Source organism: Molothrus aeneus, chromosome 22 (genome assembly GCF_037042795.1).
Source record: "Molothrus aeneus isolate 106 chromosome 22, BPBGC_Maene_1.0, whole genome shotgun sequence".
In the NCBI taxonomy this organism is placed as follows: Eukaryota; Metazoa; Chordata; class Aves; order Passeriformes; family Icteridae; genus Molothrus; species Molothrus aeneus.
The window spans coordinates 155200-175774 of NC_089667.1; positions in this window are offsets into that span (position 1 = coordinate 155200).

The following is a 20575-nucleotide window of genomic DNA, read 5'->3' on the forward strand; positions in this document are numbered from 1 at the left end:
CATGTACTTATATTTAAACCTCTGAAGTATTCATTATATACCATTCCCATCAGTCACTATTGTTTCTACCTTTCTACCAATATTCTGTCCACACAGCATCTGCATTGTGGTTCTTTCTAACCAATCACCCTGTGCTCCCAACACTACAGAAAATGGAGTAGATGAAGAACAAGAAGGAGATCAGACAATGCCCAAAATCCTCCATCGTCTCCTACCCATCTCCATACTAAAAACCCAAAACTCGGAGTTTTTCACTCTGTGATAAGCTGTACTACTATTTATTTCACACACTCATAGATTCCAATTCATCTCAAAGTCTTGGAAGCCTTCTCCATGGAAATAAAAGTTAAAAGCAGTGTTTTCCTGGGGATCAGAACATCTCAGGACAGGCAGAGAAATATTCCCTGTGCCCTGGGTTCCAACAACTCATGGCAGCCAAAAACGAAATAACCAATTACTGCCATTTATTTTAAATTGGCCAGAATAGCTTCCTACATTTAAAGATAAAACTAGAGGCAGGTGTTCAAGGAAATTTCAGAGAACAGATTATAGTAGCGCAAGGCAATGGATATAGAAGCTCATCCTGGCTGGACTAAGCATATTCTGCAAGTACTCAAAATTGATCAGCCCTAATGGTCCAAGAACATGCAGAATGAGCTCACAGCTGAGCCCTGGGTGAGTGTCAGCAGTTCTGTTCTGCCTGGTTTAGTTACTGTTTTCTCCATGTCTGAAAGCCAGTGAAGTGAAAGCTTAAGTACAGAATTGGTTTTAGATCAGGTTTGTTGATGCCTTGTTGATTGTGGAGAGACGCTGGCAGTGGCACTGGGATTGGCTGTCTCGGGCTGTGCCACAGCACTGAGAGCAGCTTTAGTGAGTGCAGAGCTGCTCATGGCTTGATGTTTGACTGACCCAGCTGGACAGCTTGAAACTGGCACATTTCTGCCTCTGGGAAGCTGCTGGTGGCGAATACACAGGCAGGGTATGAGATTCTGACTGAATTAGAATCATTGGTCAAAGACAATGATTATTTGGGACTATGAGAACACATAAACATTATTATCATTTGAAGTATAAAAAAAAGAAAGACGCCTTTAAGGATAGTCACTGCCATCAGTATAAAAAGTGCTGTTTGTTTTGTTGTTGGGTTTAGGTTTCTCCAATATTCCCATGTCCATTTTATTCTACCTAACTGCAGCTTAAATGCAGTGATAATGCTCCCTGCAATTTGAGCAGCTTCTTTTGCCTAATAATCATACTGATTGCAGTATTTAATAGACTTCAGCTTTACTGCTTTTGCAGTTATAAATGCACAGCGTTTTTCTGCCAATCAAGTTAAAGGTCAGCCTTCTTGCCAAAGCTGAGCTTCCTGCTGCACTTGATGAGTGACACCACAACTGCTTCAGCTCAAGTGAGGGATGAGCTTTGTCTGTGTGGATGTAACTGTGGAATAAAGGGTAATCTTGACGTGTGAATAGTCTTTACTGCTTGGAGCTACTCCAACAGTGCAGCTTTGTAGCTGTTACTTGGTTTAACAACTCCCCTCACTGAGAGTCTTGAGTACAAACAATATCTGCTACAACAATATCCTCTGTGAAGCATTTTTTAAAGCCTAATGAAAGGTTCAAAACCAGAACTTTAAGGACTGCATCAGTTTGAGCACCACATCATCACAGCAACTAAAGCCTTGGCATTGTTGAATATTGCCTTGGCATATGCTGAATTATACAGTGTCAGCCCATAATAATAAAGCAATCTACTAAACTGTCATACAAAATAATTAAATTTTTAAATAATGAGTTTATAACTTGATGAATTAGGTGTTTAATTTAGTTTCAGTCTCAGCTGTTGTTCAATTACTGATATAAGTTTCTAAGTGGAAAAAACAAAATTAACTACAGCAATTTTGTACAGTAGAGACATTCATAACTGTTGTTTCATCAGCACAGAATGAAAGAATATGAATATAGGTATGTTAAAGTCAAATAATGTCATGCATTTGTAGAAAAGTGAGTCTATCAAGATGCCTTTGCTCTGAAAGCTATCTTTTCTGCCAAGTAAATGGAAGAACCAAAGCCTTTCATTAGTCAGTATTTCTAATGTTCTACTGGTTTTGCTGAAGCTGACCTTTCCTCCCCTGCCAAAGCTCTCTTCAGGCAAATAATCAAACACAAGGACATTATGTTTTCTTTCCTGCAGTCCATGAGCCATAATCCCTCTCTGAACTATGCTCTTGCAGAATGAGTTTGTGTTACTACTGCAGTTTGGCTTGCTCAGTTTTAATCTTCCAGTCAGATCATGACTTGCTTCTAAAAGGTCAAAATTGCCATCTTTCCTGCAGGAAGCATTACTTCCTTCTACTAAGGCACTGACATCACAAGCCCAGATTCTTACCTATTCCAATTAACCAGAAATAAAATGGGCTTGAGCCCTGCTGTAACCAATGAGAGTAAAGATGTGGAGAATGAGGGAGATGGAAAAGGGAAGCTCATGAGTCAAATTAATGGGAAGGACTAGGTAGAATAGTGGGGTTTTTAACTGAAAACATACATCAGCTGTTTGGTTGTAGCAGGTGGTGTAGCAGAATCAGTGGTGTATGTGTTAAAGGTAAGTTTGTATACCATTTTCTTACACAGTGTTTGTTTACACAATCCATTGTTGTGGCAAAGTCCATGTCTTTTAAAAATTCATGTTAGAACTTGCTGTCAGAAAATGTCAGTCAGAGGTAAAGCAGAATAAACAAAGCATATTTTTAAAAGGGCCTTGAAGGAGAGGTCTGCAGCTGTTGAGATGTGGTGAACCCTGTCTGTCATTCTTCCAGGTCAGCCTTTCATAAAACAAGAGAGTGATACTTCCAGTAACAAGATTCACATCATTTAAAATCCAATCATGCTGACATTCCCTGTCATCAGATTAGTCTACCAAACTGCACTGTTACCTGGGATTGACATGAAAGTCTGAAATTTCTAAAAATTAATCCTACTTGCAAAATGAGCTAAAACCAGCTTGCATGCAACATATTACAGAATGTTCTTACTAGATGGGGTATATTTTATTAATTCAACTAGTTTTCTGTTCTCTTGGCGTCGGAGTACAGTAGCGAATGAAAGGAGATTTTTCTTGTTTCTTTGTAGTCTTACAGTTGCTCTTCAGATTGTGGCGGGTGACACCTGGGATAATGTAGAAAATCTGTTCCAATGGATTAATGGGCATATCCACAACCTTAAGTGAGACATTAAATAGTAGTTCTTTTGGGAACTGTTAGTGCCTTGAGGCTACCTGACCCCTATTTGATCTAGTCAGCAGGACCTTCCTTCTATGAATTCCCTACTGTATTTCCTCTACATCCGTGAGCTCCATATCCTGAGAAAAGCCTTGCTTTTCTAATTCCTAGTGGAAGGTGGCCCTTTCTAGCTGACACCTTTTTTGGTTGATTCTCATGTAGTTTTCCACATTTAAACAGAATTCAGCCTAGTTTTGCTAAAATCAACAGCATGAATGCAACTACTTGTTTGAAGCCTCTTTCTAATCAAAGCACTAATTATTGGCCCTACTCTCAGTTTACCATTTCCAGCAGTCGAACTGAGCACAGTGTCTGAAATTGTAGTGAAGAAATAAATACTGTATGCATATCTGGAATGATCTGTAGCTCCCAGCTTAGCTGTGCTCATTTTAAAATGCCCTGCTTTTCTCTGTATTATAGAATTTTGTGCGTGATCTCTGTATAGGCAAACCTTGACTACAGATTACTCCTCCTTTGCAGCCTGCTCTCTGAACAGGCCACTTGAAAATATTTTCACATGTAATAGATTTGCTTTTGTTCTGGATATTAGAAGGCCACCTTTGCTTTCTGTAAATTGTATAACCCCCTGAAATTTTCACTTGAGGGAAGTTGGTTCCATATTACTCACATTTCTATAAACTGTACGTTGGAGCTTGCAAATCTTTGTGTCTCCTTTAGGCACTGTACTCTTAGATCTGACCTGAACTGGTTCTAAAGTTCTAAAGTCCTGTTTAATTCTGTTTCAGAAAAGGCTTGTAGAAAATCCCTCTCACTGACTTACTTTTGCATTTTGGTTGCATGAGGAATATTAGCTTAGTGACAAATGAGCAGTGATTTTATTGATTAGAACTCATGTTTACTCTTTCATTAAACTTTTAAGTTGGTTCAAGAAGTCTCTGCCTACTCTCTTTAAAAACTACTTCCCAGATCGTATTTGTTCAAATGAATTTAGGCTTCTCAGTAAATTTCCACAGGATTATTATAATAACCAGACACCACAATCACCTGGCAAGTACTTGAAACAGCAGTAAATATGTTAATGGTATCAATTAGCAATTTGCTTTGTGTAAGTTACAGCTACAGTGAATGTTTTTATTGTCACATTCTGAAGAAAAAAGTTCTCACAGGTAAAATGCTCATACTTAAACAGCCATTTGTCATTGCTGAATAATGAAAATAGAATGTAGACAGCTGGCATCCTTGCATGGCTTCTCTGTTGTGAATGATGTGATCACACTCCCATAGGAAAGAACAAAAAAGTTTAGGTATATATGTATCTGTTCCTTTTGGGAACCCCAAATGAACCTTTTTAAAATTAAGTGTTCTGAGGAAACCAAATCAGGTTTCAATCTCTTGCCCAGCTCTAGATAATAGGATGCTGAAAGAGCCAGTAAGTATAGCCTATGCAAACAAACTGGAAATTAATGAGTTCAGCACTGATAGCTTGGTAAACAGCAGCCAGTCAATACAGAACAGCACTGCTCTTGGCCCTGCATCTATTCCCTGAACTATTGAATCAGAAACTACTTTTCTCAGGACATGATTTTGCTGTTTCCATATCTGAGTTTGTTAAACAGGTTTACCTTTGATTACTGTTTGGAGTGACCGGCCTTGAAACTGCTGCAACCATTTTAAAGGTTCTCCAGAAACATTGTATAAACACTACTAAAGTCCCGAGGGGCATTTCCTATGAGTTGTTTTCATTCAGGAGGCAAACACCTGCAGCTGGATGTGTGGTACGGCTGCGCTTTGGTTCCCGGGCCCTGCTGAGCAAGCCTGGCCGTGCTGCGAGAGGGCACCCCTGGCCAGGGGGAGCGCTTCAGGATCGGGATGGGAATCAGGAAAAGGTTCTGCTTCCCCCAGAGGGTGCTGAGCACTGCCCAGGCTCCCCAGGCAATGGGCACAGCCCCAAGGCTGCCAGAGCTCCAGCTGCGTTTGGACAGCACTCCCAGGGACACACAGGCTGGGATTGTTGGGGTGTCTGGGCAGGGACAGGGGTTGGACTGGATGATCACACAGAAAAGGATGGAGGGGGACTGTTCACAAGGAAAGGCAGGGAGTGCAGGACATTAGCTCAGTTGGTTGGAGTATGGTGTTAATAACGCCAAGGTTGTGGGTTTGGACCCTGTTTGGGTCACTCACTTCGGAGCTGGACTTGCTAATCCTTGTGGGTCCCTTCCACTCAGAATATTCTGTGATCCTGTGACATGGGGGAATGGATTCCTACTGACAGAATGCAAGTTTAGATGAGATATTGGGAAGAAATTCTTGACAACGAAGGTTGGTGAGACCCTGGCACAGGGTGCCCAGAGAAACAGCACCTCATGGCTCCTACTGCCTGGACAGGAGGGGTTGTATTGAACAGCTGCTTCTTGAGAGCAGCTTCTGAGGGAATCTGCTGCTGGGATCATCCTCTGTGTCCTTCCTTTGAGGCATCCTCTCTGTTCTTTTCTTGCTCCATTCCTGTGGCTCAGCTTAGGCAGAGCTGCTTCCTGGCCACTTGTTGGCTCTGTCTCTCTAAACACACCCTTCCACAGCATCCCCATTATCGCCTTTCACCCCCCACCCTGCCCCCTGGCTTAAACCTAATTGTTCCTTTGCTTTGTGCTCTCTTCACTGTCAGGCCCACCTAAGTCAGAGATGAGGTGAAACAGGGTCCTTAAACCAGCACCACTGGAGGAAGAAGCTATCAAATTCCTTCTGGGGGAGGGAGAGAAGGAGCTCCTCATGGGGAAGTGTCTAATGCTGAAATCAAAGATTTTTATTTGTCTTTAGCAGCTGTGAAAAATGCCTATTTTATGATTGGGTTTTCACAAATATTAAAATGAATATTATATGTGTTGTGTTAGAAAGTAATGCTGTATTAATTCTTTTGAGTAGTGTGTTAAATACAGTTTTAAGTTATTAAAAAAAAAAGTTAAAACAGAAACTATGCTATGTAGGATGCTTTTTTTTAGAAAGGACTCGCAGCGATATAGCAGCCACAGGAAACCTAAATCTTTCAGAGAAAAAGAATTTATTGCCTTCTTATCAGAAGAAACTGACTTCTTCCTGCCTGGCTAAGGATCGAAGGCGCCTTAGGATTAGGAGGAAGAAGTTGACGATGACCAGACCGAATCCTTTGTTTGAATGGAATTTATACATCATGTATGAGGTGTATGAATATGCAACAGGCTATTGTTTTTCAGGGTTAAGCCTTTGTTAACGTGTGTCCTTTTTCGAGTTTGTGCTGCCCAGAAAAAGGTACCTGGACCGTCCATAACTCTTTGTTTCTATTGTCTCATATTGTCCTAATTCAAATTGTCCAAATTATTATTACTCTAATTGTATTACTATATTTATAACCATTTTATTACTATTAAGCTTTTAGAATTTTAAAAACCAAGTGATTGGCGTTTTTCACACTGTATTTCCCTTTGGCATTCTCTTTCAGAGCACAGATGTACAAAACCAGAAAGTACAACTTGAGTCAATATTTACCTTCAAATGAAATTCAGGACTCCCTGGCAAAGACCAATACTTTGCCAGTTCAGGACTCCTTGGCAGAAACCAATGTTCTGCCAATTCAGGAGTCCCTGGCACAGACCCTCCTGACCCAACCGTGATCGATCCCCTGAACTCCCTACGAGTCCCAGGTCCCATGTGTGACAAGAAAAAGTGCTCGCTTCCCCCTTGACCGACCACTTCCCTCGCAGGAGAGTGGAACTGCGATCATGGGGTCCACACTCACTTCATGATAGAATCATGTCTCACACACATGCTCGATCACACCCCACTCAATAACACGGTACTCATGGTTCCTTTCCCATGTGGATTCTTCATGCATGTCGATTTTCCAAGTGAAAAAAAAAAGCACCGCAGCCTCGGAGATTCTTCTTCAGATTGTTCTGAGTTTCCGAGAGCTCAGAACAATCTGAAGAATTTTATCCCATTTTATCCCTCTTTGGCTGTGGTTCTGGCTTCAGTTTGGTGTTTGATTGGTTTTGCGAATTCCCAATCCCGTCAGGCTGCTGAAATCAGCAGGGCGCTGTAGCATTGTGTCGTTTATACAGGTTTTATTGTAAAGTTGATTGTTTTTTATAAGTTAAGATTTGGTTTGACCCTCAGTTCCCCCTATGTTCTCCCTCATAATGGTTTGTTCCTCCTGCCAGTTGCCTGTCCATCATTGTAACCACCCCCCCTTTCATTTCGAGAACTTTCTATGTCAATCTTCCCTTACCTAACATATGATTTGTCCCCTGAGCCTTTTCCCTCCCCTGGGCCATTCCTATTGGTTCAGTTGTGTCCCTCGCTCCTCCCCTGGGCTTCGTTCATTGGTCCCTCGTGGCTCCTCATGTCACGCCCTTCCCCTTTAAAAGTGCCTCCCCAGCGGTTTTTCTCTGGCACTATTACTGGCCCTGCCTTGGCATCCATACATGTGTCCACTCCTTCCTTCGCCTCAGTGCTTCACAGTCCTGCTCTCGCCTGTGTCACTATGCTGCAGACAGAGCCACTACTCAGGGGTTCTCGCAGAGGATCTGGGAGTGGCGGATTCATGGTCTCCACCGGTCACTCCAGGAGCAGCTAGCTGGCACCTGTCAGCTCCAGTGGCCGCGGGACGAGACTGCAGGGCACCTCCTGACCGGAGAGGGGTCCCTGAACCCCAAATTCAGATCACGTCAGGGTCACCAGAACTGTTATAGATGATCAATCAAAAGCCAAATTATCAAAATTGCAAAAATATTTATTTATCTTTTTCCATGACCAAAATACGGTCCTCAAAACCACCACAGCCAAAGAGAAAGCGTCAAGCCTGGGATCAGCGCTGGGTGAACCTGGATCCAACCTCTATCGCATTGAATTCCCCCCCATTCACATGAGCCGCTTCTAGCAGGGATGTTTTATACAGTTTATTGTGCTCGAGGCAAAGGAGTCCAAGTTTCTTTTGTAACTCTGCATATTCCTAGTTGGTTCTTTCACTGTACAGAGCTGGACAATCACCATTTCCTGGTTGATAGCCAGCGTTGATTGAATCCCGGGAAGTTGCATATTCACATGTATCTTTCTGGCATGGTGATCATCACGCTGGGTGCGTCTATTCATAAGCTAAGTGCCGATTGTTACCTGGCCACCTTCAGGAATTTCAGAGTTTGAATAGACATCCACCTCCCAGGCTGCTTGTGGTCAGAGACTCATTTGGATTTCACAATCTTTATAAAATACATTGTTTTTATAGCATGAATTATTTCTAACATACATTACATACGTGAAGCAGGGTGGGAAGCCCTCCCCGTGCCCCAATCGATCAGTTTTTGCTTATGCTTTAGTCAAACTACTGCCAAATTTCTTTTCTGTAACTACTGAATTTGAATTATATCTGATTGTATTAATTAATCTCAATCAAAATCGCAAACCTCAATTAAAACTGCTGCTAAATTTCAAGTTTGTGATTTATTTAATTGCACATATGGGACCTCATTCATAACAGGACAAAGTTGTACAAAGGTTCAATTCCACCTGTATAATCCTTTACACATAAATCCTTGACAGAGTCTGGGGCTTGTATTGGATCCAGGCACTCCCAGGCTCCTCTTGAAGAAGGAGTTTAGAAAACCTGGTGGTCCTGGTTTGGGGGAGCTTAGGGGTATAATTGGGGTGTTGAGGGTCCTTTCTACACCCTGTGACTCAACAGGAGCTTCTCTAATAAACTTTGCCAGAAGCTCCCACTCTGCCCATGACAGGAACCCCTGGGAGTGTATGTGACATCTGGGCTCTTTGGCAGCCTGGGAGCTCCTGGGATGTCACCCTGGAGCCCCTTGTAAGTGTCTGAGACATCCTGGCTCATTGGCAGCCTGGGGACTCCTGGGATGTCACCATGGAGACCCTGTGCCTGAACAGCTCTTTAGCATCCTAGAAACCCCAGTGTTGCAGTCCGCAATGGTGGTAGACACAACCTTCTCCGAGAGTGTCTTGTGCCAACAGGTAGGAGCCATGAGAGCGCCTGCACGTGCACACACACACACACACAGCAGTTTGGCAATGAAGTAATGGGAGGGTGCAGAGATGGAGTTCCAACGTACTTTATTTCAGGTGATGCTGAAAGCGTCCAGGGGCCAAAGACAAAGGAGGGTCTAGGGCATAAATACAGGAAAAGATGGCGTAAAGCGTCCAGGGGCCAAAGACAAAGGAGAGTCTAGGGCATAAATACAGGAAAAGATGGCTTGGAAAAGAGCATCACGGCCAATGAGATGAGGACACAGAGGTGGTACAAAGGACAGAAACCAATTGGAATGCTAGGGTGGATAGGTGGAATTACATAAATGAATGGGGTAACAGGGAAAGGAGAACTTACTAGAATATGAACATAAAAGGGTAAAAGGGGTAGGGAAGGCCAACAGGCCAGTGGGGAGGACAGAACTGAGACAAATTAACATAGTGTTGCAGAACACCATGGGGGAAGATTCCTTCCCCATCCTGAGCTGTGAGGAATGCCTGGAGCCTAAGGTGCATTTCTCTAGGGCATTGCTATTGCCCTCTCCCCAGTAGGCTCATGGGCTTGCACACCCCTGGAATCTATTCATTCCTACTCTGGTGAGTATGGATCCTTAACAACTTGAAGGTTCTTTGATGAATTTTAATTCTCAGTTGGCTTATTCAGTCCTCAACTCTTTAGTTCAGGAATTCAGTGACAAATGGTCATTAATATTTCAAATCATTCTAACACGACAAGTCCCTGGGAATAATTTTGTTTTAAAGTCTTCAACTCTTTTGTGGTACATTAGACAGATTTCAGAAATGTACTCAAAGTGAATATACTGTATCTTTAAAAAATGCAGGGACTTTTTTTTGGTCTTACTCAGCTTTCTTTTCCTTTTTATAGATTGGTATCAGCAATCTCCAGTTGACATTGATCCCAAGCACCTCCTAATGCAGCCTGAAAATCAAGACTCTTTATGTCTGACAATCAATCAGATTTTGTGCCTATCCCCACCCCACCATTTCCCCCATCCAGCCCCTGGGACTCAGAGCAGCCTTGTGCAAGTCTGAGTTCCCTCCAGCCCAGGCTGGACCTGCAGCTTTCAGCTCCTTGTCTCCAACTCCCACCTGCTTTCCTTGGAGAAGCAGCTGTCCGACATACAGAGAGATGTTCATTTATTGTCAGGAAAACAAAACCAAGAGAAGGCACAACTCCATAAAATGCAAAAGTCATTCATCTGGTTATACATTAAATCCACTTTCCACAGCAGACAGTCTCAGACTAATGGAAAACACCTTCTGTGCCCAGAACAGATCCTGATATTCCCCAAAACCTCCCTGAACCAATTCTGTCCAGATTTGCTCTTGCACACACAAGTCACATGCTGAAGTCACAAGCTCCCTCCATGCCCAGAGGGAGAAAAAGAGAGAAAGTGGGTGAAAAGCTCTCTTGTGCAGATCTACAGCTGCACTAATTCCAATATTCTGGGCTCACAGGAATTTGATACAGCACACTGCGCAACATGTATACCCTGTGGGTCTCTGTTCTGGGATTGGGGTTTTTTGCTCATTCTCAACAGTAGGTCCTGGCTGTGGGCTCTCAATGTCAATAGTTGGCTGAGGGTCCTGGCCATTGGCACAGGGTCCTCCACCACCCGCCAGTGCCTGGGGTATATGGATCTTCTTACCTGGGTCACCTGGAGCTGCTCGTGGCCATCCCACAGTGGGCACAGGGCACCCCAGGTTGCCCAGATGGGGGTCACTGTGTCCCCTGGGGGAATACACCCCAGGGATAGAGCCAGGAAAGCAGCAGGAACCCAGAGCCTCAGACAGGATGTGACTGATGTGGCCACTGGGACATGAGGAAAATAAAACCATGGGCCAGGGGTCTTGGGGTGCCTCAGGTGTCCTGTCATAGCAGGAGATGGGAGAACCCCCCTGTAAGAGACGGTCTGAAGTTTTTCTCATTTGCCTCACAACCATCACAAGGACAGAGATCAGGACGCTGGGGACCCTGACTGGAGTTCTGGCCTGGTTGAAGTGGGATGCTCACCAAGTTATTGTTCGCAGCTGTGTCTACAGTGACACCATGGCATACTGCTTGTAGCAGGGCCTGGCAAAGGACCATCTTGCCCTATATGCTTGCACCCTGCTTCTTGACAATTGCCCATGAATTTCCCCATCTCTTGTCCAAATGAACTTTCAGGGGTAACTTCAGTGGTCCTCCATGGAAAACCCTTCATCTGCTTCACTACCACCGTGACAGATGGAGATTGAAGCCCCCTCCCGAGGACTGAGACTGAGACCCCTATAATCCTAACACGTGGCATGGGCTAGCCTGATCAAAGCAAGATGTTTGTCCAGGTGTGTTCCCTGGACCAAGAAAACAATGGGTCTCTCTCACTGCTGAGGACATGGACTGTCTGTACCTGTCTTCAATATCTGTTCCCCCCATCGGCGGTTGCAAGACACTTATTCTTTATTGTCTTTTACCTGTTCCCCCCACCCTTGGTGAAGGATTATAATAGACCCCTGAGTTAACCAGGACTTTGAGGTTCTCCCTGACATGACTAGGCAAATTTCCATTGACCTGGACCACAAAGATTTCATCTCTACGTTTGGTAGCTATACCCCCTTTCTCTCTCTTTCTCTGTCTCTGTCTCTCTCTCTCTTCATCTTTTTTCTCTTTCCTAATCCCTCAATCGCATTTGCTGTGGTCATTCAATAAAAGGTGTATTTGTTTTGATCAATACTGAAATCCCCTCTGTGTTGTTTTTGCACTCTGAGATCAGTTAACAAATCATCACAACCCCGCTAATACTAGCAGATCATGACGCCCCCAAACCCTTGTGCCCTGCCCAGTCCCGCAGGGATTTCCTTGGGGTCTCGTGGCTGTGGGGTTGAATCTGCTCACACAGGAGGAGGGGCTGAGCTTGGCTGTGCCACATGTCACCAAGGAGGAGTGGCAGAGCCCTGGACAGATCTGCAGCCACATCAGGTGAGCTGGGGGCTTGGGGGACAGTGTGGCATCCATGGGACATTGCTGGGGACAGCCTGGCAGCCGTGGGGACAGTGTGGCACCAACCGTGGGGACAGCCTGGCACCAACTGGGACAGCCTGAAACCCATGGGGACAGTGTGACAGCATCCATCAGGACAGTCTAGCACCCATGGGGACAGCATGAAACCCATAGGGACAGCCTGGCACCCACTAGGACAACTTGAAATCCAAGGGGACAGAGTAATACCCATGGGGGCAACCAGACACCCATCAGGACAGGAGTCAGTTAGGTCAGCCTAGAACCTATAGGGACACCCTGGCATCACTGTGGACAGCATGACATCCATCAGGATAGACTGGCACCCATGGGGACAGCCTGGCACCCATGAGAAGAGTGTGGGACCCATAAGGAAAACCTGACATTTCTGGGATGGCCTGGCAGCCACTGCTTATCAGGCCATGACAGCCACAGGGACATTGTGACACCTATGGGGACAGCTTGGCATCCATGGGGAAAACCTGTCATCTGTTGGGAGAGCCTGACACCCATGGGGGCATTCTGACATCCCTGGGGACACACCTCCACCCACCCATACCTCCTGTCCTCAGCAGCTCCAAGTCCTACATACCAGTACATCTGCAGGGCCAGATCCAGTGGCACAGCTTCCTCCCATGCCAGCACCTCTGCTCCAGCAAATCCCTGTGGGAGCTCGGGGGCTTCTGGACACACAGGCCCCACCTGAAATTCCAGTCCCTGCTGGCCCTGAAGTGGCTCCAGCACCTCTGCAGTGAGGAGGAGTGTCCCTGCATCCCCTGCCCGGGATCCAGCATGGATATCGCCATCCTCGTTGGAGAGAGTGGGATGTCCTGGAGCTGCAGCAGCTCCAAGGTGCTGGTGGTGGCTGCAGTAGGGGTCCCATGGTGTGGTGATGTGGGTAGCAGCACCAGCAGTGTCGCCACAGAAGCACCAAGACTTGTGCAACATCCTCGATATCACTGACATGAGCACTGAGCAGGCAGTGAGCCAGGAGGGTGGCCCCTTGCAGAACCAGCTCATCACCCTCCCCAAGATGGACAGCCAGGTGCCAGAGAACTGGGGGCATTTTGGGGGGGACCCAGAGGGTCCCTGCCCTGATGAACCCAGCTGTTGCTCCACAGCCACGCTCCAGCTGGGATTCCAAGTGGTGCCAGGTACACCAGGGTGAGGGTGGACACTCATGGCTGTCAGGGGTGGTGCACAGGTTCTGCAGCCTGTGGGATCTGCTGGGCACCTCCAGGCACTGGGGACTGCAGGCACAGGGGGCTGAAATGCACCTGGAGGCCACCCCTCCTTCCCACCCAAAAGGTGACACGAGGGCATGTCCAAGAGAGAGGGCTGTGAAATCTCAGAATGGCTGTGACAACATGAAGGGGCTGTGTGACATCACAGAGTGGGCTGTGATATCACTGGGCAGCTATACGACATCATAAAGTGAGCTGTGTCCTCACAGAGTGAGCTGTGACCTAATAGGGTGTCTGCATGACATCATGGAAGGGGCTGTGACATCACAAGGCACCTGTGTGACATCACAGAACAGACTTTGACATCACAGAGAAAGGCGTGACATCACAGAGTGGTGGTGTGACATCACAGGGTGCATTGTAACATCACAGAATGATGCACAGGGGTGCTCACACAGGGGTGCTGTGTGAGGTCACTGGGTAGATTAACATCATGGTTTAAAAAACAGGTGTCTGCCCAGGAAGATGGCAACTTTCCTAGAATGGAAAGATCACACCACCCCCCCCATCCAATTCTCAATTATGACTTAGTAATTGCAAAAATATAAGAAAAGGAATAACAAATTTTATATATATATATATATATATATACACACACATACAAAACAGAACAGAATAAACAACAGTGCAGTTCTTGCCACAACCTGCAGGGGGCACTGGTGGCCCCGGAAGGACAGGGCAGGTGCTGTCTTGCAGCCAGCAGGGGGCACTCCAGTACCGGGGTGGGACCTTCCTGGGCAGTGATGGCACAGAAAGGGACCTGGTGGGGACAGCCCCAGCCGGCACTGCACAAGCTGGTTCCAGGCTCCCAGGGAGCAGGGAAGCAGGGAGACTTTGGTGGCAGTGCTGAAAACCCCAGGGCAGCAATACCCTGGGCAGCCACACTCACTCTGTCACCCACACTGCCACTCCTCGTTCCTGAATGGAAGGGGCAGCCTTGGCTCCACTCCAGTAGGGTCCTGGCCATGCTCACACCTCTGGTGATATCCTTCAAGCTGCGGGAGGTCCAGGGGGAACACTGACCATTTGTGGCTCAAATGACCATCGGATACCCCATCACCATGAGCTACCCCGAAGACAGGATTACTGAAGCTGTGGCTGTTTTTAAGGGGGGCCCGGCTGAAGGGATTCAGAGAGTCCAGCCACCTTCAGTTACACCGGCACTCCCCTGGCACGAAGCCAGTGGCATGTGCCGACCGTGGGTGGGGCGAGAGGAAACAGTCACCGATATTAAAGCAACCACGCCGCAGGAGTGAAGAAAAGAGACGGCCCTCCTCTGCTGGGTGAAATAACTTGGTTTAATCCAGGGTAGGGGAAGTGCAGGGTGACCACCCAAAAGTGGTGAGCGGAGGAGGAGCCCCGAGCCCCTCCGGGGACCGGGTTTTACAGGGAAGGGGTGGGTACACAAGAAACCAATCATAGAACGAAAATTTGGATACATTGAAGACTGATGGGTGGTGTGGATCAATGGGGATAGGTCAGGGGAGGAGCCCAGGCCTACCAGCCAATCACTCGACACCCTAGCTGGAAGATTCTGGAACTTGGGGTGGGGTGCCGGTGACTGGCAGAAGGCCTGGGGAGGGGATACAAGGACAAATAAGGGATAATGAGGGAAAATAAGGAGGGGAAAACCGTGACTGACATAACTGGGGGTTTGAGCCAGACCAACTTGCCAAGCTAGGAGAGGGGAGAACGGAACAAACCAAACGCAAACCACAACAGATTGGGACAGATAATATTTGGCATTGGATCCATTGGGATTTGAACGTGGATCTGTTGGAATTTTGGGTTAAACCAATGGGATTCGGGGCAAAAAAGGCAAAATCTGAGTGAGGGAAGAAAGCTCCTCCTAGTTATTCCTCCACTCTCCCAACCAGAGGCATTTATTGATGGTTCCTGGAAATTCCTGGAGATTCCCAGAGATTCCCAGAGATTCCCAGCTACTCCAGAGATGCGTCCAGCACTGGCCAGAAGTTCTCGTTGCTTGTCCTCATTGTCGTCGGCCTCACAGGGCTGGACAGGGGCTCCTTGGGGTCAGGATCCTCAGGAATGCTGGAGCCAGAGCTGGATGCCGACAGAACCGCAATCACTGGCGTTTGGAAGCTCCAGGGATCCTGAAGATGGATCTGTTTGGATTTCTCCTTCTTTTTTACCTCTTCCCCATCTCCTTCTCCTCTTCCTCCTCTGGAGCATGGAGTTTTGGCTGTGTGCATCTGGAGCCAACGCCCAGAGTGGTCCTGGCGCTGTCTGGCCTTTGGAATCTTGGGATGATCCCTGGAAGGATCCAATGAGAAAGGTCATCCTGAGCTAGGAGACACCATGTTGTCTCTTAGCCTTCAGCCTCACCTGTTTGAGCACTTTTCCAACTTCTTCCTCCCCTTGGTTTCTGACTTTTCCAACTTTTTTGACTTTTCTGACTTTTCTGATTTCTCCAGCTTTTCCAGCTTTTCTGACTTTTCTGACTTTTCCAACTTTTCTGACTTTTCCAGCTTTTCCTTCATCCCTTTGGATTCAGACTTTTCCAACTTCTCCTTTTTCCCCATTTCTGTTTCTGACATTCCTGATTTCTCCTTCCTCCCCAATTCAGTTTCTGTCGTTTCCAACTTTTCCTTCCTCCACAGTTCAGTTTCCAACTTTCCCAATTTTTTCTTCCTGTCCAATTCAGTTTCTGACTTCTTTTTTCCCAGTTTGGTTTCTGACTTTCCTGACTTTTTCTCCTTCTCCCCCAGCTCTGTTTCTGACTTCCTCTCCTTTGCCTTCCTTCCCTGGGTTTTCTGGTTTTCTGGAATCTCTTCCTCAGGTTGTTCCTCTGCTCCTGACATTCCAGAAGCTGCCTCTGGAACTGAGAAGGAGAAGTCAAGTCAGAGGTCACATCACTTGTCCCATTTCTTCTCTTTTCCCCCACATTTCTTCCCCTTTTTTCCCCCACATATCTTCCCTTTTCTCCCATATTTCTCTCTTCTTTCTCCATTCCTTTGCTTTCCCACCTCTTCTTTCCCATTTTTTATCTATTTCTTTGCTTTTCCCCCCCATTTCTTTTCCTTTTCACTCTCATTCCCCCTTTGTCCTTTCCCCCATTTTTCCCCATGTTCTTTGATTTTCCCCCAATTTCTTTCCTTTCTCCTATTTATTTGCTTTATTATCCCCAAAAATTCCCATTTCCCTAATTTTTGCTGTTTTCCCTCTTTTCTTTGGTTTTTCTCCAGTTTCTTTCCTTTCCCTCCACTTACTTTCTTTATTATCCCGATTATTTTTAATTTCCCTATTTTTTGCTATTTGCTCCCTTTCCTTGATTTTAATCAATTTTTTTGCTTTATTACCCCAAAAATTCCCATTTCCCCCACTTTTTGCTATTTTGTGCCTTTCCTTGATTTTTTCCATATTTCTTTCCTTTCCCCATATTCCTTTATTTTCCCAATTAATTCCTATTTTCTCAATTTTTTTCCTATTCCACCTTTTTTTCTTTTTTCCCCATTTCTTTGCATTTTTCCTAATTTTAAAAAATGTTTACCTTTTCTGTCTCTCCCAATCTTCCTGTCTTTCCTTTCTTTCCTGATCCATGGCCCCATTTCCCCCCTGGGACATGGGATGTCCTTGGGGAGGCTCCAGAGGCTCTGGAGCAGCAGCGTCCTCGGAATTGGTGCCTGGACCATTTCTCTCTCAAACCTGGATGGAAAATACTATGATCACCCCAGAACCACCCTGGAATCAGCACCGTTTTTCCCAAATCCATGACATTTCCCCTTCAATTCACAATATATTCTTTAATCTTCCTTGTTTTTCCCAAATCCACCATAGTTTTCCTAAATCCACCACTTTTTCCCAAATCCACCATAGGTTTCCCCAAATACACACTATTTTCCAAAATCCACCATTTTCCCCAAAATCCATTACATCTTCCCGAAGTTCACCTTGGTTTTCCCCAAATCCACCATGTATTTTCCCAAATACTCCATTATAACCAAATCCACCATAGTCTTTCCAAATCCATCATACTCTTCCCAAATCCACCTTTTTTTTCTCCAAATCCAATACATTTTCTTTAATATACTTTGTTTTCCCCAAATCCACTCTGTTTCCCTAAATCCACCCTGTTTTTCCCCAAATCCACCCTGGTTTTCCCCAAATACGTGTTTTTCCAAATTCTACCACATTCACATTTTCCTTAATTCACCTGGGTTTTTTTCCCACAATCCACCGCATTTTCCCCCAAATCCACCACATTTTCCCAAACCCTCCATGACTTTCCCCAATACATCTTTTTTTCCCCAAATCCCCCCTTTTCCCCCAAATTAACCCCATTTTCTAAATTCCACCATGGTTTTCTCCAAGTCCTCCTTACCTTCCCCCAAATCCACCATATTTCCCCAAATACCATTTCCTTGCAATCCCCTACATTTTCCCAAAATCCACCATTCCCCAGACCCTCCCAAGGCAGAATTCCAGGCCCTCTTAGTCCAAGGAATCCTGAAGTGGGTTGGACCCTGTTCCAGTCCCATCCCAGAGCCCCTGGATTGCCCCTGGACGCACTCAGGGAAGACGATGACAGAGCCAAATGAGGTCAGAGCAGCCACAGGGACTCCCCGAGGCACCACAGTGTCCAGGAGCTCCTGGATCTGCAGTGGAAGAGAACAGGGATGGGATTTTCTACATGGGGATGAGGAACTCAACATTAGAAGACTCCAAAGATAGTGGGACCTTCTCATGGATGAGAAGCTCAGCGTTAGAGGAGCGCCAAGATGGCCGAAGCTTCCTATCATGGATGAGAAGGTCAGTGATGGAAGACCTCAAAGATGAGGAATGCAGCATTGTAGGAGCCCAGAGAGGACCCCAAAGATGGTGGGGTCTCCTCAACATGACCAGGGGACTCAGAGATCCCAAAGATGGCAGAACCTCCAGAATGTGAATGAGGAACTCAACATTGAAGGAGACCAAAGATGCTGGGACCTTCTCCCCATGGATGAAGTAATTTTAAAGGATCACCCCACTGCCCTGGCCCCATCCCCTCAACCCCCTCACCTTGAAGATCCCCTTTTCCAGGTTCTCCTTCCCAGCCACTGCCTCCAGGAAGCTGTGGTAGAACCTCATCCGGACCTTGTGCCTCTCCACCAGAAGGACTCCAATATCCCTCAGGACCAGGGCCACGTCCTCACCCATCCCCAGGCACTGTGACAGGAGGGACATGGTGGCCTGGAGGGCACCCTCCACCTTGCGCCGAGGCAGTCCCAGCACTGCTGCCACTGCAAAAGTCTGGAGGGGATCCAGATTCCCTGGGAGGGCATGGAAGATAGGGGGAATTAGGGTATCCTCAGGGGGTTTTGGGGGGGGTGGTTCTCAAGGTTTTATGGGGTCTCCTTGTGGTTATTGGGGACTTCTCATGGTTTCTTGAAATTTTTTTACAGTGTTTTGGGGTCTTCTCAGGGTGATTTGAGGTCTTGTGGATTTTTTTTTTTTTTGGTCTCCTTGTGTTTTTTGGTGTCATCTTGTTCTTTTATGGTATTTTCTCATGGGTTTTTTTGGGTGTCTACATGATTTTTTTGAGTTTTTTGGGGTGGCTCCTTAGGGGTTTTGGAGACTTCTCATGTTTTTGGGGGGTGTTTCTCATGGGTTTTTGAGGTTTTCTTATGTTTCTGTGGGGTCTTCTCATGGGTTTTGGCGTCTTCTCTTCATTTTTTAGGGTCTTCTCATGTGTTTTGCTGTCTTCTCATGGTTTTATGGGGTGTCTTTGTATTTTTGGGGGTCTCCTCATTGGTTTATGGGGTTCTCCTTGATTTATGTGCTTTTTGAGGGGTGTCCTAATGATTTTGGGGGTCTTCTTGTGTTTTTTGGGATGTCCACATGGGTGTAAGAGTCATCTGATGGCATTTTGGGGTCTACTTGTGTACTTGTGGTTTTCAGGTCTTTATGTGGTTTTTTAGGATTTCATTGTGGTTTTGGGGGGTTTTCTCTTTTTTTTTTTTTTTTGTCTTATCATGCTTTTATGTCTCCTCATGATTTTGTGGTCTCCTCATGAGTTCTGGGGTCTTATAGTAGTTTTTGGGGTCTCCACAAAATTTTTGAGGTCTCCTCATGGGTATTAGGGGTTCTTCTCATGATTTTTTGATGTCTTCTTGTGGGTTTTAGGATCTTCCTCCGTTTTTTGGGTGTCTTCTCATGAAATTTTTTATGAGATCTTCTCATGGTTTTATGGGGTATCCCTGTCTTTTGGGGAGGTTTCCTCATTGTTTTATGGGATGTCCTTGTTGTTTTGGGGTCTTCCTATGTTTTTTTCAGGTCTTATGGTTTTTTGGGGTTTTGTCACATGCTTTTTTGAGGTCTTGTAAAGTATTTTTGGGTCTCCTCATGGTTTTCTGGAGTATCCTTTTGTTTTTAGGGGTCTCCTCATGGTCGTTTAGGGTCTTCTCATGGTTTTATGTGGTGTTCTCATGTTTTATGTGGTGCTTTTTTTGGGGTTTTCCCATAGTTTTATGGATTTTCCTTTGTTTTATTTTTGGGTTCTTGTCATGTGCTTTTATGGGGTCATGTAATTTATTTTTGGGTCTCATCCCGGTTTTTTGGGGGCTCCTTGTGATTTTTGGGTTCTTCTCATGGGGCTTTATGGTCTCCTCACATCTTTTTGGTTTCTTCTCACATCTTTCAACTCCCCATTTTCCACCCCTTCCCTCAACCCTCCCCTTCATCCATATCCACCTCAGAATCCTCATAGTCCTACCAGCACAGAATTCCCAGTCATCCATCAAATTGTGGCTCTGGACCAAATTCCTGGCCAGGCAAAAAATCGGCCTCCGTGTTGTCACCTCCATGTCACCAACCTGCACCTGACAGGGCACCACATGCAGGGCACCAAGGGTTGGGATCCGCACCCCCTGCAACCAGAATTTTGGGGATTTTGGGATCTGCTTCCCCCCAGAAGTAGAATTTTTGGATTTTGAAGTAGAAGTTTGGGATTTTGGGGTCAGCACCCCCCTGCAAGAGGAGTTTCAGAATTTTGGGATCTGAACCCTCTGGAAGAGGAATTTTGGGATTTTGGAATGAATCAGATGTGACCTTGACCCCCAG